General features: G+C 39.1%; 1 pseudogene; it reads right to left on the bottom strand.

Annotated features, from left to right (window-relative positions):
- Window positions 1-12715: 12715 nt before the first annotated feature.
- LOC130858229 (tissue alpha-L-fucosidase-like) lies at window positions 12716-13883 on the bottom strand (annotated as a pseudogene).
- Window positions 13884-14231: the final 348 nt, after the last annotated feature.

The following is a 14231-nucleotide window of genomic DNA, read 5'->3' as shown; positions in this document are numbered from 1 at the left end:
TATAGCCACAAAATGTTATACAACAAACCACTGCCAACGTCAGTGGCTTAAAAGAACAATCATTTATTCTCACTCCTGCATGGGGCTTGACTGGTCCATGCTTAGTTCAGCTGGCCTTGATTTCAAGCTACAGATTGGGTCAAAATCTGCAGTATGTGCTTTTTTTCATCCTCTTTGGATCACTAGGTTGGCCTTGGTATTTTCTTCTCATGGCAGAAACACAGGAAGGGCCAGCCCGACTGCACCAGCATATTTCCAGTCTCTGCTTCTGTCATATCGGCTACTATTCCACTGGGCAAAGCAAGTCACAAGGCCAAGCCCAATATCAATAGAGCAGGAAAGTACAGCCCTTCATGGAGGTATGGAGGGGCAGGAGTTGGGGGCAGGAGTGAATATTTGCTGAATAATCAATCACCTAATGTATTATGCACCCAAATCCAAATGTACAGGGTCGGTAAACATGCCATCAGAAGGAAGTCAAGATTTGGCCTGAGACAGTCTCCTCTAAGAAGGTAATGTGAAAGAACACATGCGTGTCTTATATAATACAAATAGCTCACATCAAAGCACTGGTCAGTTTGCTTCCTGGTCAGTTCCTGGATGATCTTGTTTGAAGCAGTCATGACTTGCCCAGTGAGGGACCATGGTTTCCAGAACCAATGCAGCCTTGTCTCTAAAGAAATCACCCCTTCTTTCTCTGACTTGTATGACACGCTATTGAATTGCCTGGGCTCCAGAACCTTCTGTTTACTTTCTCTCTCCCTATCCCATGCCCATTTTCAACTCGCCTGGGCTCATACTTTTCTCCCTGTCCCAGACTACTTCTGGAGAAGTCTATGACAGCTTTGTAAACTCAAAGGAAGAAGAAACAGAGGTCCCTTCCTAACTCCCTCCTTCTTCCCGTTCAAATTCCATGTGTGTGGGGAGACACACATCTCTCTGCATGTGGTACACCATTTCAGTAGCGGCACATACATGCCCTCTCCACAGGGGAGGAAAGTTACAGCACTGTACGGGGCCCCTGTTGCCTCTAGTGTTCTGCATTGCCTTGGTTCCGAAAGAATCACATAGACACTTTCTTTCACAGGAACAATGACATAGAGTTTAGTCCCATGTTTAATTCTTCAAAGTCAATATTTGCAAAAAATATAAGCACAGCATGATATTGCCTTGGAGTTGTTGATGAATCCCTTTATGAGGCTTCCCTTCTTTAAGTTTCCTTTTTATTTTCAGCTCATCATTAGTCCCGTAATGGGGTGTATGCCGGTTTGTGTGAGTGCATTATCTTGTTGCCCCAAAGCCTGGTAAGGAATCTGGTGAACCTTTATTCTGGATGTAGTCATACAGACTTCTTCCTTCCCATCTTGTTCCAGGAAGAATGATAAGAATGCCTTAACTCAGCATCCTTGAGAAAGAGACCAGCCATAGATGGCTGACAGAAGCAATGTTGGTACCGATATAATCCACAACCTAGATGATGAGGATGTTTGTCACCTGTTTAGAAAGCTAAACATCACCATGAAGTAAATAGTTCTTTGATACCCATTTCATGTACAAAGAAAAAGAGCCACATGGACAGACTAAACAACAAATAAGAGTCACACTATGAATTTGTGGGCACTTTAAATGACCTTTAGAAGACTCTGCTAATCAGGGAACTGAAATTCTCTTTTGAGGCTTGGCACCATGAATCTTTCACTGCATAAATCCCCTTTTACATGGCTTTGAGATGGGTGCAAGAAGTGTAATTGAGAAAATATCAGAAAAGCTCTGTAAGAGAAAGGCAAGCCACTTCAGTCTCCTACCAACTTTCCATTCCTCCCTCCTAAAAGTTTAAATACATTTTAATCACAACTCTTCTGGTCCACTGGTTTTCTGGCCCATCTGCTACAACATGGGATAGGGAATTTTCATTTTTGTGTGTCTTTATATGATTGATTACGTAGCCTGCAGACCTCAGAAAAATGTAACATTGGTTTTTTTTCAAATATTAGGGCTTTGCTCTATTTTATTTTCACTTCCAAAAATGTAAAGTCTGAGTGTCTTAGCTTGGGATCATTAAGTGCCAAGAAATGAGCTAAGTAACGTGGCTCATAGAACTTGGACAATTATAGCTTCTTGCAAAGTTGAAAAGAAGAGCTTTTGAGTCAAGGCCATTCAGCAAAGCTCAGGTTAAATGAAAATTCCATTCTTTTGTAAAACCTTTTTGCTGGGCAAGAAGTAAAATATAGTTTAGAAGCCAATGAAGAAACCTAAAATTCATTCAGACAAGCTTCTCTGGGCAAAGGCCTTCAGCAGGTTTCCGCCTGTTATTGGAGTCAAAACACCTAATGTCCACTAACTCTCGGGACTTTATTACCAGAGCTCACAGTCTGCCTGTTTCCAATTCCTCTGTGCCAGCATATCTGTTAATGTCCCTAGTGGCTTCCTTTACAGCCGCGTGATCATCTGTGTATTATTAAGTAACCGCAAATTAAAGTCATTACTTGGTGCTTAATTTTATGTAACATTTCTTTGTAATGTGTACAAAAGAAATCTGTTTTTACAGGAGTTTGGTAAATAGCATGTGCCATGATTAATGAGAGAATATAATGGGCCTGTTGATTTGAAATTAAATTCAGTGCAACAATCTTCTCTAAAGCTAATTTCTTAAATGACATTTCAAGGTGTTTGAGCCTCTAAAAAAAAGTGAACATCCTGCATCCATCGTCTTTATGTCCTGTCCTAGATCTAGCTGTTGGATTTTACTTGTTAAAGGCCTCACTTTTATTTTTCTCAAATAAAAAGTGTGTCTAAAGCACTCTAAGAAACAGCAACATTCAAAGAGCTAATTTTAATCCTTTTTGGAACAAGGTAGAGTATAAATGAATAAACTAATAAGCAAATCCTTAACTACTTGGAGGTCACAGTTCAGTGTAGTTCATTCCCCTCCAGCTACATTTGCTCTTCCTTGTCTTTATACACACCTGCATTCCTGCCTCAGGGCCTTTGCACTTATTCCTTCTGCCTAGAAATCTTTCTGCCTGGGTTTTCATGTACCTCAAATCTTAGGGACTTCTCTGACTATCCACGCTAAGGAAGTTCCCTGCCCCAGTCCCTCTCACATCACTGTGTTTAATGTTTTATTCACAGAACAAATCACTCTGATATTATCTGGCTTTGTGTTTGTTCATTGCTTTTCTTCTGTCTCCTTCTATAGAAGGTAAGATGCTTGAAAACAAAAACTTGTCTGCCTTATCCTCCTTATATCTCCAACACTTAGAACAATGCCTGATACATTAGTTGATGCTTAATAAATCTTTATGAAATGAACAAATGAATTGCATTGTTCTCACAAGACCCTTTAAATAACCACATTCCTAATGGAGAGAAACCACAGTTGGCTTTAAAAGTTTCTTGAAGAAACAGAAAGAGAAATTCAGTATTTGTTGACTAGGCATGAGACATGTTGGAAGGAAATGAAAAAGTAAAATGTTAAACAAATTAAATGACAGGAAGAACAGAAATAAAGGTTGGTAGTAATTGCTTAGTTTACACAAACACAAAATACCAGCTGGGAAGTGAAACCTTCAATCAGCTGTCACCTTCTTTCTTTATAAACCCAACAACTAGCTGAATTAGTCCCGTTAAAATAACTTAGCGAAGACACTGTCTTTGCTGACAGTAATGAAAATATCTGAAGATTCTTTCAACTTTCATATATTTAAGACAGGATTCTTAGGGCTGATGCACTGTTTCACTGCACAGAGATATGAGGAAGCAGGAGATGGGGGTGCTAATGCAAGAGCTGCGGACAGAGAATGAAAGCTAAGAGGCATAAATCTCCATGTTAAATGTCACACCGTATTTAAGGTTTGACCTGAAAGTACACGGAAGTCGCTCTTTCTCCCCAGATTCCTATGCCTTTTAAAGCTCTTCTCAACTCAACATGAAGTCTACATCAAACAACGGGACTGGCCTACTATTATTTTTTTTTGGACATACAATAAACTGCATATATTTAAAGTTACAATTTGATATTTTTTTTATTAGTAATGTATATATGGCAATCCCACTCTCCCAATTCATTGCCCCACAACTCCCCCCGCTTTCCCCACTTGGTGTCCATATGTTTGTTCTCTACATCTGTGTCTCTATCTCTGCCTTGCAAACCAGTGGATCTGTACCATTTTTCTATATTCCGTATATATGTGTTAATATACGATATTTGTTTTTCTCTTTCTGACTCACTTCACTTGTATGACAGTCTCTAGGTCCATCTATGTCTCTACAAATGTCCCAGTTTCATTGCTTTTTACAGCTGAGTAATATTCCATTGTATATATGTACCACATCTTCTTTATCCATTCATCTGTTGATGGACACTTAGGCTGCTTCCATGTCTTGGCTATTGTAAATAGAGCTGCAATGAACATTGGAGTGCATGTGTCTTTTTGAATGATGGTTTTCTCTGGGTATATGCCCAGCAGTGGGATTGCTCGGCCATATGGTATCTCTATTTTTAGTTTTGCAGGGAACCTCCATACTGCTCTCCATAGTGGCTGTATCAATTTACATTCCTACCAACAGTGCAGGAGAGTTCCCTTTTCTCCATAACCTCTCCAGCATTTACTGTTGGTAGATTTTCTGATGATGCCCATTCTAACTGGTGTGAGGTGATACCTCACTGTAGTTTTGATTTGCATTTCTCTGATAATTCGTGGTGTTGAGCAGCTTTTCATGTGCCTCTTGGCCATCCATATGTCTTCTTTGGAGAAAGGCCTATTTAGGTCTTCTGCCCATTTTTTGATTGGGTTATTTGTTTTTTTGATATTGAGCTGTAGGAACTGCTTATATATTCTGGAGATTAATCCTTTGTTGGTTCGTTTGCAAATATTTTCTCCCATTCTGAGGGTTGTCTTTTCGTCTTGCTTATAGTTTCCTTTGCTGTGCAGAAACTTTGAAGTTTCATTAGGTCCCACTTATTTATTTTTGTTTTTATTTCCATTACTCTAGGAGGTGGGTCAAAAAAGATCTTGCTGTGATTTATGTCAAAGAGTGTTCTGCCTATGTTTTCCTCTAGGAGTTTTATAGTGTCTGGCCTTGCATTTAGGTCTTTAATCCATTTTGAATTTATTTTTGTGTATGGTGTTAGAGAGTGTTCTAATTTCATTCTTTTACATGTAGCTGTCCAGGTTTCCCAGCACCACTTATTGAAGAGGCTGCCTTTTCTCCATTGTATATCCTTGCCTCCTCTGTCATAGATTAGTTGACCACAGTTTATCTCTGGGCTTTCTATCCTGTTCCATTGATCTATACTTCTTTTTGTGTGCCAGTACCATATTGCCTTGATTACTGTAGCTTTGTAGTATAGTCTGAAGTCAGGGAGTCTGATTCCTCCAGCTCCATTTTTCTCCCCTCAAGATTGCTTTGGCTATTCAGGGTCTTTTGTGTCTCCATACAAAATTTAGGATTTTTTTGTTCTAGTTCTGTAAAAAATGCCATTGGTAATTTCATAGGGATTGCACTGAATCTGTAGATTGCCTTGGGTAGTATAGTCATGTTCACAATGTTGATTCTTCCAATCCAAGAACATGGTATATCTCTCCATCTGTCTGTGTCATCTTTGATTTCTTTCATATTTTCTTATAGTTTTCTGAGTACAGGTCTTTTACCTCCTTAGTTAGGTTTATCCCTAGGTATTTTATTCTTTTTTGTTGCAATGGTGAATGGACTGTTTCCTTATTTTCTCTTTCTGATCTTTCATTGTTAGTGTATAGAAATGCAAGAGATGTCTGTGTGTTAATTTTGTATCCTACAACTTTACCAAATTCATTGATTAGCTCAAGCAGTTTTCTGGTGGCATCTTTAGGATTTTCTATGTATGGTATCATGTCATCTGCAAACAGTGACAGTGTTACTTCTTTTCCAGTTTGGATTCCTTTTATTTCTTTTTCTTCTCTGATTGCTGTGGCAAGGACTTCCAAACGTATGTTGAATAGTAGTGGTGACAGTGGACATCCTTGTCTTGTTCCTGATCTTAGAGGGAATGCTTGCAGTTTTTCACCATTGAGAAGGATGTTTGCTGTGGGTTTGTTGTATATGGCCTTTATTATGTTGAGGTAGGTTCTCTCTATGCCCACCTTCTGGAGAGTTTTTATCATAAATGAGTGTTGAATTTTGTCAAAAGCTTTTCCTGCATCTATTGAGATGATCATGTGGTTTTTATCCTTCAATTTGTTAATGTGCTGTATCACACTGATTGATTTGCATATATTGAAGAATCCTTGCATTCCAGAGATAAACCCTACTTGATCATGGTGTATGATCCTTTGAATGTGTTGTTGGATTCTGTTGGCTAGTATTTTGTTGAGGATATTTGCATCTAAATTCATCAGTGATATTGGTTTGTAATTTTCTTTTTTTGTAATATCTTTGTCTGGTTTTGGTATCAGGGTGATGGTGGCCTCATAAAATGAGTTTGGAAGTGCTGCTTCCTCTGCGATTTTTTGGAAGAGTTTGAGAAGGATGGGTGTTAGCTCGTCTCTAAATGTTTGATAAAATTCACCTGTGAAGCCATCTGGTCCTGGACTTTTGTTTGTTGGAAGATTTTTAATCACAGTTTCAATTTCATTACTTGTGATTGGTCTGTTCATATTTTCTATGTCTTCCTGATTCAGTCTTGGAAGGTTAACCCTTTCTAAGAATCTGTCCATTTCATCCAGATTGTCCATTTTATTGGCTTGTAGTAGGCTCTCATGGTGCTTTTTATTTCTGCGGTGTCTGTTGTAACTTCTCCTGTTTCATTTCTAATTTTATTGATTTGAGTCCTCTCCCTCTTTTTCTTGATGAGTCTTGCTAGAGGTTTATCAATTTTATTTATCTTCTCAAAGAACCAGCTTTCAGTTTTGTTGATTTTTGCTATTGTTTTCTTTGTTTCTATTTCATTTATTTCTGCTCTGATCTTTATGATTTCTCTCCTTCTACTAACTTTGGGTTTTGTTTGCTCTTCTTTCTCTAGTTTCTTTAGGTGTAAGGTTAGATTGTTTATTTGGGATTATTCCTGTTTTTGAGGTAGCATTGTATTGCTACAAACTTCCCTCTTAGAACTGCTTTTGCTGCATCCCATAGGTTTTCGATCATTGTGTTTTCATTGTCATTTGTCTCTAGGCATTTTTTGATTTCCTCTTTAATTTCTTCAGTGATCTCTTGGTTATTTAGTAGCATATTGTTTAGCCTCCATGTGTTTGTGTTTTTTACAGTTTTTTTCCTGTAATTGATTTCTAATCTCATAGCATTGTGGTTGGAAAATATGCTTGATACAATTTCAATTTTCTTAAATATACCAAGGCTTGATTTGTGACCCAAAATGTTATCTATCCTGGAGAATGTTCCACATGCACTTGGGAAGAATGTGTAATCTGCTGTTTTTGGATGAAATGTCCTATAGATATCTATTAAATCTAGCTGGTTTATTGTGTAATTTAAAGCTTGTGTTTCCTTATTAATTTTCTGTGTGGATGATCTGTCCATTGGTGTAAGTGTGGTGTTAAAGTCCCCCACTATGATTGTGTTACTGTCATTTCCTCTTTCATAGTTGTTAGCATTTGCCTTATGTATTGAGGTGCTCCTGTATTGGGTGCATATATATTTATAATTGTTATCTCTTCTTCTTGGATTGATCCCTCGATCTTTATGTAGTGTCCTTTCTTGTCTCTGGTAACATTTTTTATTTTAAAGTCTATTTTATCTGATGTGAGTATCGCTACTCCAGCTTTCTTTTGATTTCCATTTGTATGGAATATCTTTTTCCATCCCCTCCCTTTCAGTCTGTATGTGTCCCTAGGTCTGAAGTGGGTCTCTTGTAGATAGCATATATATGGGCCTTGTTTCTGTATCCATTCAGTCAGTCTGTGTCTTTTGGTTGGAGCATTTAGTCCATTTACATTCAAGGTAATTATTGATATGTATGTTCCTATTACCATTTTCTTAATTGTTTTCTTTTTGTTCCTGTAGGTCCTTTTCTTCTGTTTCCCACTTAGAGAAGTTCCTTTAGCATTTGTTGTAGGGCTGGTTTGGTGGTGCTGAATTCTCTTAGCTGTTGCTTGTCTGTAAAGCTTTTGATTTCTCCATCAAATCTGAATGAGATCCTTGCTGGGTAGAGTATTCTTGGTTGTAGGTTCTTCCCTTTCATCACTTGAAATATATCGTGCCACTCCCTTCTGGCTTGCAGAGTTTCTGCTGAGAAATCAGCTGTTACCCTTATGGGAGTTCCCTTGTATGTTATTTGTCATTTTTCCCTTGTTGCTTTTAATAATTTTTCTCTGTCTTTAATTTTTGTCAATTTGACTACTATGTGTCTTGGCGTGTTTCTCCTTAGGTTTATCCTGACTGGGACTCTGTGTGCTTCCTGGACTTGGGTAGCTATTTCCTTTCCCACATCAGGGAAACTTTTGATTATAATCTCTTCCAATATTTTCTCAGGTCCTTTCTCTCTCTCTTCTCCTTCTGGGACCCCTATATTGTGAATGCTGGTGTGTTTAATGTTGTTCCAGAGGTCTCTTAGGCTGTCTTCAGTTCTTTTCATTCTTTTTTCTTTATTCTTTTCCACATCAGTGATTTTCACCATTCTGTCTTCCAGGTCACTTATTTGCTCTTCTGCCTCAGTTAATCTGCTATTGGTTCCTTCTAGAGTATTTTTCATTTCGGTTATTGTGTTGCATATCTCTGTTTGTTTGTTCTTTACTTCTTCTAGGTCTTTGTTAAACTTTTATAGCATCTTTTCGATCTTTGCATCCAGTCTTTTTTCAAAGTCCTGGATCATCTTCACCATCATTATTCTGAATTCTTTTTCTGGAAGGGTGCCTATCCCCTCTTCATTTAGTTGTTTTTCTGGGGTTTTATCTTGTCCCTTCATCTGGTACAAAGTCCTCTGCTTTTTCATTTTCTCTGTCTCTCTGTGGCAGTGATTTTCAATTCCACAGAATGAAATACTGCTGATACTGCTTGATACTGCTGTCTGCGCTCTTGTGGAGGAAGCTATCTAAGAGCATTGTGCGTGCTTCCTGATGGGAGGGGCTAATGGGTAAGGCTGTGTGGGCAGAGCTGAGTAAAACTATAATCTACTTTGGTGGGCGGAGCTCAGTAAAACTTTAATCTGCTTGTCTGCCAATTTGTGGGGCTGTGTTCCCAACCTGTTAGTTGTTTGGCCTGAGGCTACCCAGCACTGAAGCTTAAAGGCTCTTTGGTGGGGCTAATGATGGACTCTGGGAGGGCTCACGCCAATGAGCACTTCCCAGAATTCCTGCTGCCAGTGTCCCTGTCCCTGCGGTGAGCTGCAGCTATTCCCCCACCTCTGCAGGCAACCCTCTAACACCAGCAGGTAGGTCTGGTTCAGTCTCCTATGGGGTGACTGCTCCTTCCCCCTGGGTCCTGGTGAGCACACTATTTTTTGTGTGCCCTCCAAGAGTGGAGTCTCTGTTTCCCCCAGTCCTGTGGAGGTCATACAATCAAATCCCGCTGGTTTTCAAAGTCTGATTCTCTGGGGATTCCTCCTCCCATTGCTGGACCCCTAGGTTGGGAAGCCTGACATGGGGCTCAGAACCCTCACTTTAGTGGGTGGACTTCTGTGGTATAACTGTTCTCCAGTTTCTGAATCGCCCACCCAGTGGTTATGGCATTTGATTTTAACACGATTGTACCCCTCCTACCACCTCATTGCAGCTTCTCCTTTGTCTCTGGATGTGGGATGTCTTTTTTGGTGAGTTCCAGTGTCTTTCTGTCAATGATTGTTCAGCAGTTAGTTGTAATTCTGGTGCTCTTGCAAGAGGGAGTGAGCACACGTCCTTCTACTCTACCATCTCGAACGTGGCCTACTAGTATTAATAAGATTTTATTTCCCAGTTGTGAGTGGGATCTGGAAAATGTCTATATTCTTATTTTCTCAATGTGCTTAGGGTGAACAGAAGTCTAAGTGGCTCAGTGTACAATGACTTACAATTTCCTATCTCTGCTACTTGCTAACTGTAAACTGTGGCACGATAATTTCTCTTGAGTCTCAGATTTTTCATCTGCAAAATGGGCCTGATGTAACTCCTGTGGATTAAATGTAAAGCACTTGTTTTTATGTAACTGTATGTGTCAGACTTTGTACCTATTACTTTTGGGTTCTCAGTTGTAATTTAGAGAGTTATTCCCATGCCAGATTTTAGAGTAATTCATCCAGTTTTTTTTTTAACATGTTATCTTTTACCTGTAAATTTCCCATTTAAAATTTATCCTGGTATACGTATAAGGAATGGCTTCAGTTTTATCTCTTTGCATATGGTTATCCAGTTATCCTAATATCACTATTAAAAAGTCACTAATTAGGGATGCTGCTTCCAACTTATACTAAATTTTTATATGCCACTTTTTACTAATTATGGATGCCACTTTTATCATACACTAAATTTTTCTATGCAGTTAGGTCTATCTCTGAATTTTATACTTTGTCTAGCTATTCATGCATTAATACCAAACTATTTCAATTGCAGAGGTTTATGACTTTTTAATATTATACAATTTTTTGAGGGGTTTCTTGGCTATTGTTTCATGTTTATTCTTCCAAACATACTATACAATCAATTTATTTAGCTCTAGGAAAAAAACCTGACAGCATTTTTACTGGAATTTTATGAAATTGTTTAAGTAAATAACTAAGCTCTTTATGATTTTGAGTTTTTCTATGAACACAGTTCATCTTTCCAAAGAAGTTAATTTTATATTTTCATGATTGCTTATAATTTTCTTCATATAGGTTTTGAACATTTCTTGTTAAACATATACTGAGTATTTTATTTTGTTTTTAGCTATCAGACATATGTTTTTTTCTTCCATTATGTCTTCTAGTTGGTTTTTGTGTCTATTGATTCAATAATCATATTGTGGTAGTATTAGTATTGTTGTTCTGAAACTTGTGTAGGTAACAAAAACGTATGTATATTGGTGTCATAGAGAACTGGAATTTGCAGCTTTGGTGAGAGCAGACACAAATGTAAGATCAATGAGAGTAAGTAAAAATCATGTAGTTCTGAAAATGAGTCTGAGGTAGCAATACTAATTTATAATATGTTTTATGCTTTAGAAGTACTCATTTTCTAGTTCTGTCCACTGAAAAAGCCTGCAAAAAAATGGCTAACCCAACAGTAATGAGCACCTTCAGAACCCTGATTGTGTCTCTAAATACTTTTCCCACCAAAAGGAACCTAACCTCTTAGAAAGATGACTGATTCCAGGTGTGAGGCAGGAAGCTTATTAAATGAATCTGGACTATATCATCACACTGCGTAGCAAGGAAGTGATGGAAAACTACTAGGATTCTGTCCAAAGGGGTTGGGTACTAGCTTAAAGAGGATTCAACTGGCCAGAGATGGGATTATTTGAGCATCAGTAGGGGATGATGAATGCAATGGGTTGAAACATATCAAGTACATTTAAATCCATAAGTTCAGTATGATACCAAAAACCTAAACTCATTAATCACCATTGGAGGATGCTAGAGAACCAATCTATTGTGTTTTAAAAACAAACAAAACAAAACAAAGACCCCCCCAAAACAACAACAACAACAACAAACTAGTCTTGGAGTAATGAAAGAATCAAGGGGAACTTTCTCTTTACAGAATTTTTTCAACTAATAAGTGAATAAGGAATGACAGAATTAGGATATCACTGTTTGCATCCTCCTAATGAATTAATGGATCTGGGCAATGACCACCAATGGCTACTCACATCACCAAAAAGAGACAATTAGGCATTATATACCTCCTAATAGAAGTGCAAAACACTTCTAGAAGTGTGAAATATTCTTGACAAAATAATTGAACCTGAATCTTATCAAGCCTCTAGATCTAACCACCAATTTACAGCTTACAATGGCAGAGGAACACATTAAACAACATCACAATCAACAAAATCCAGACTGTTGGTAACCCCAGGACAAACAGCAATTTCTTCAACTATAACAAGCAAACGAACAAAATTGCAAGGAAAAAAAAACAGAAAAAGAAATGGTAGAGAGACCTATACATTTTGTTGACATGCAAATGTATTTATTTGATCATATTTGAAAAGGCAGGGTAGAATAAATTCATTTTCTTAATAGTATCACTGTAAACACATAGTGAATTTCAGAGCTTTTAGCTTACATTACAAATTTCTGAAGAGTGAACATAAGCAGCCTAGCAAGGCTTTTCCTTCCCCTCCTGCAGTAGGCAGGGGCGGGGTGGAGCGGGGAGGAATGCTGCTTGGGGAGAGATTAGTGATGACTGATGCTAAATAAATAACATATGGTTGAAGTTGCCAAACTCTTTCTACCTCCTCTCATAAGCAACAGGGTGACTTGGCTTATTCTTTAACTATAGTCATTGAGTAATCAAGTAAGTTTCTCAAACACAGAGGATGGAGGGAAGTTTCTATTGTAGATAATTCCTAAAGGTAGGAATGGATGGACGCAGAGCTTAATCATTCAGTCTCTTCTTTTGCTGTCCAGAGTGAAGTATGCTAGCAATGGAGCTCAGATCCTTGGTCCATTGAGTCCTTGGTGTAATGCACTCAGTTCCTTTGATTAAAATGTGTTGGGAAAGCCATCCTTGGATGGGGAAGAGAAGTTAGTTTATTATAATGATGGTACTACACAAGGAAAATCAAAGCAGCAAGCAACAAGCAGTGACACTTTCCTCTTGAACTCCAATGATCATTCCACTCCTGTCAGCTTTACAGTCCAAGCAAACTCAGCTGGGAGAGCAGAGGGTCAGATCGAAGTAAGGAGGAGGGCTTTACCCAGATCTGTGGACCACTTCAGATGTTCCTGGATCCCAGCATCCTTACCTTTGTAGTTGAGGGGGATTGAAGCTTTAAGACTACATTTTTTTTTACCAGTGCAGTAAAATGACATAAATAGCTAATCTTTTCAAGGTATACCATACAATTACCTTGTTCTTTTCCCACTGCACCCCCTAATGGTTTAGATGCACTGATAACCTCCCCATTATGCTCACCCACTTCTCAGCAGCAAGACACCTTTCTTAGAAGATTATAATAATCAGCCCATCTTTAGCTGATCCAATGTTGAGAAGATAGTTGTCTCCCAAACTTGTCTGAACCAGTTCTGAAATGCTTTCAGATTCACTTGTGATGTCAGACATGACCATGTCCCAATGATAGTCCTAGGATGCCTTGTCCATGGTGGTGCACATCTCCTGCTTGTGATCTAGCAACCTTCCTGGCTTGAATTTATCTTGATAGTTGCAGTATCCTCCATGATAACAGGAGTATTTCTGACCCCATCATCAATCACTACCACTAGCCCTTGACAGGACTATCACTGTAGAGTCAAGAAAGAAAATCTGTAGAGTTCCAGTAAGTATCAGGACATTCTTACTCTCCATCAGATCAAATCAGGTCAGGTTTCTACCTGTTAACTAGGTCGTATAGCTATGGCATTGTTTTCACACTGAAAAATGCTGTGTTTTTGAAGCCATTTTTCTTAAAAGTAGATAGAGTGGATGGAACCATTTTAAGAATGAGTGATATTGTCCATAGCTGTAATGCTCCTCTTCAGGACAGCTGTTCTCAACTCATCAGCTCACCAAAACACAATGGGGACTCAGGTCCTCCAAGTTCCAGCTCCATGACACAGGGCTCAGCCAGTTTTTGACACCTTGATGATGCTTTGTGGTCAAGACATGGAGCCTGGAAGACATCAGCCCACTGGAAGACGGCGCAGTGAGCCATGGTCCAAAATCCTCATAGCTGAAGCCTAGCACGTGGTTGTTGCGCCTGAAGCACTGGTCCTGGCGCATCTGCTCACCCTGCCAGTGCCATTAGAACCACTTGCTGCCCCAGGCCAGTACCCAGAACATGCCTCAGGCCACTCATGCCCCAGATGTTGCCTCACTGAACCAGCCCGGAGTCCAGACTCAGCCCACCCTGGGTGCAGCAGTGCCTGGTCCATGCTGAGCCCTGAGCACCCTCCTGGCTCTCCCAGCAGCAGCTGCTCGCCCACCACCCCATCTTGAAAGTGGGGACACCTGTCTATTAAAATGGACTTTTAATTCACCAATCCTAATGAATGGAGCTTGTTTGGAACCTGACTCAAGCAAAGAAAACATTTTGTTATGTTTTGTTTTAAGGAAAATGGGACCAGTATGGTGTTCATGAAAAGTAGATGAGATGGGCTGCAGAAATCAGGAAGAACTGAGAGCGCTGGG

Source organism: Hippopotamus amphibius, chromosome 8 (genome assembly GCF_030028045.1).
Source record: "Hippopotamus amphibius kiboko isolate mHipAmp2 chromosome 8, mHipAmp2.hap2, whole genome shotgun sequence".
In the NCBI taxonomy this organism is placed as follows: Eukaryota; Metazoa; Chordata; class Mammalia; order Artiodactyla; family Hippopotamidae; genus Hippopotamus; species Hippopotamus amphibius.
The sequence above is the reverse complement of the archived record's forward strand: the minus strand, read 5'-3'. Positions and strand labels throughout refer to the sequence as shown.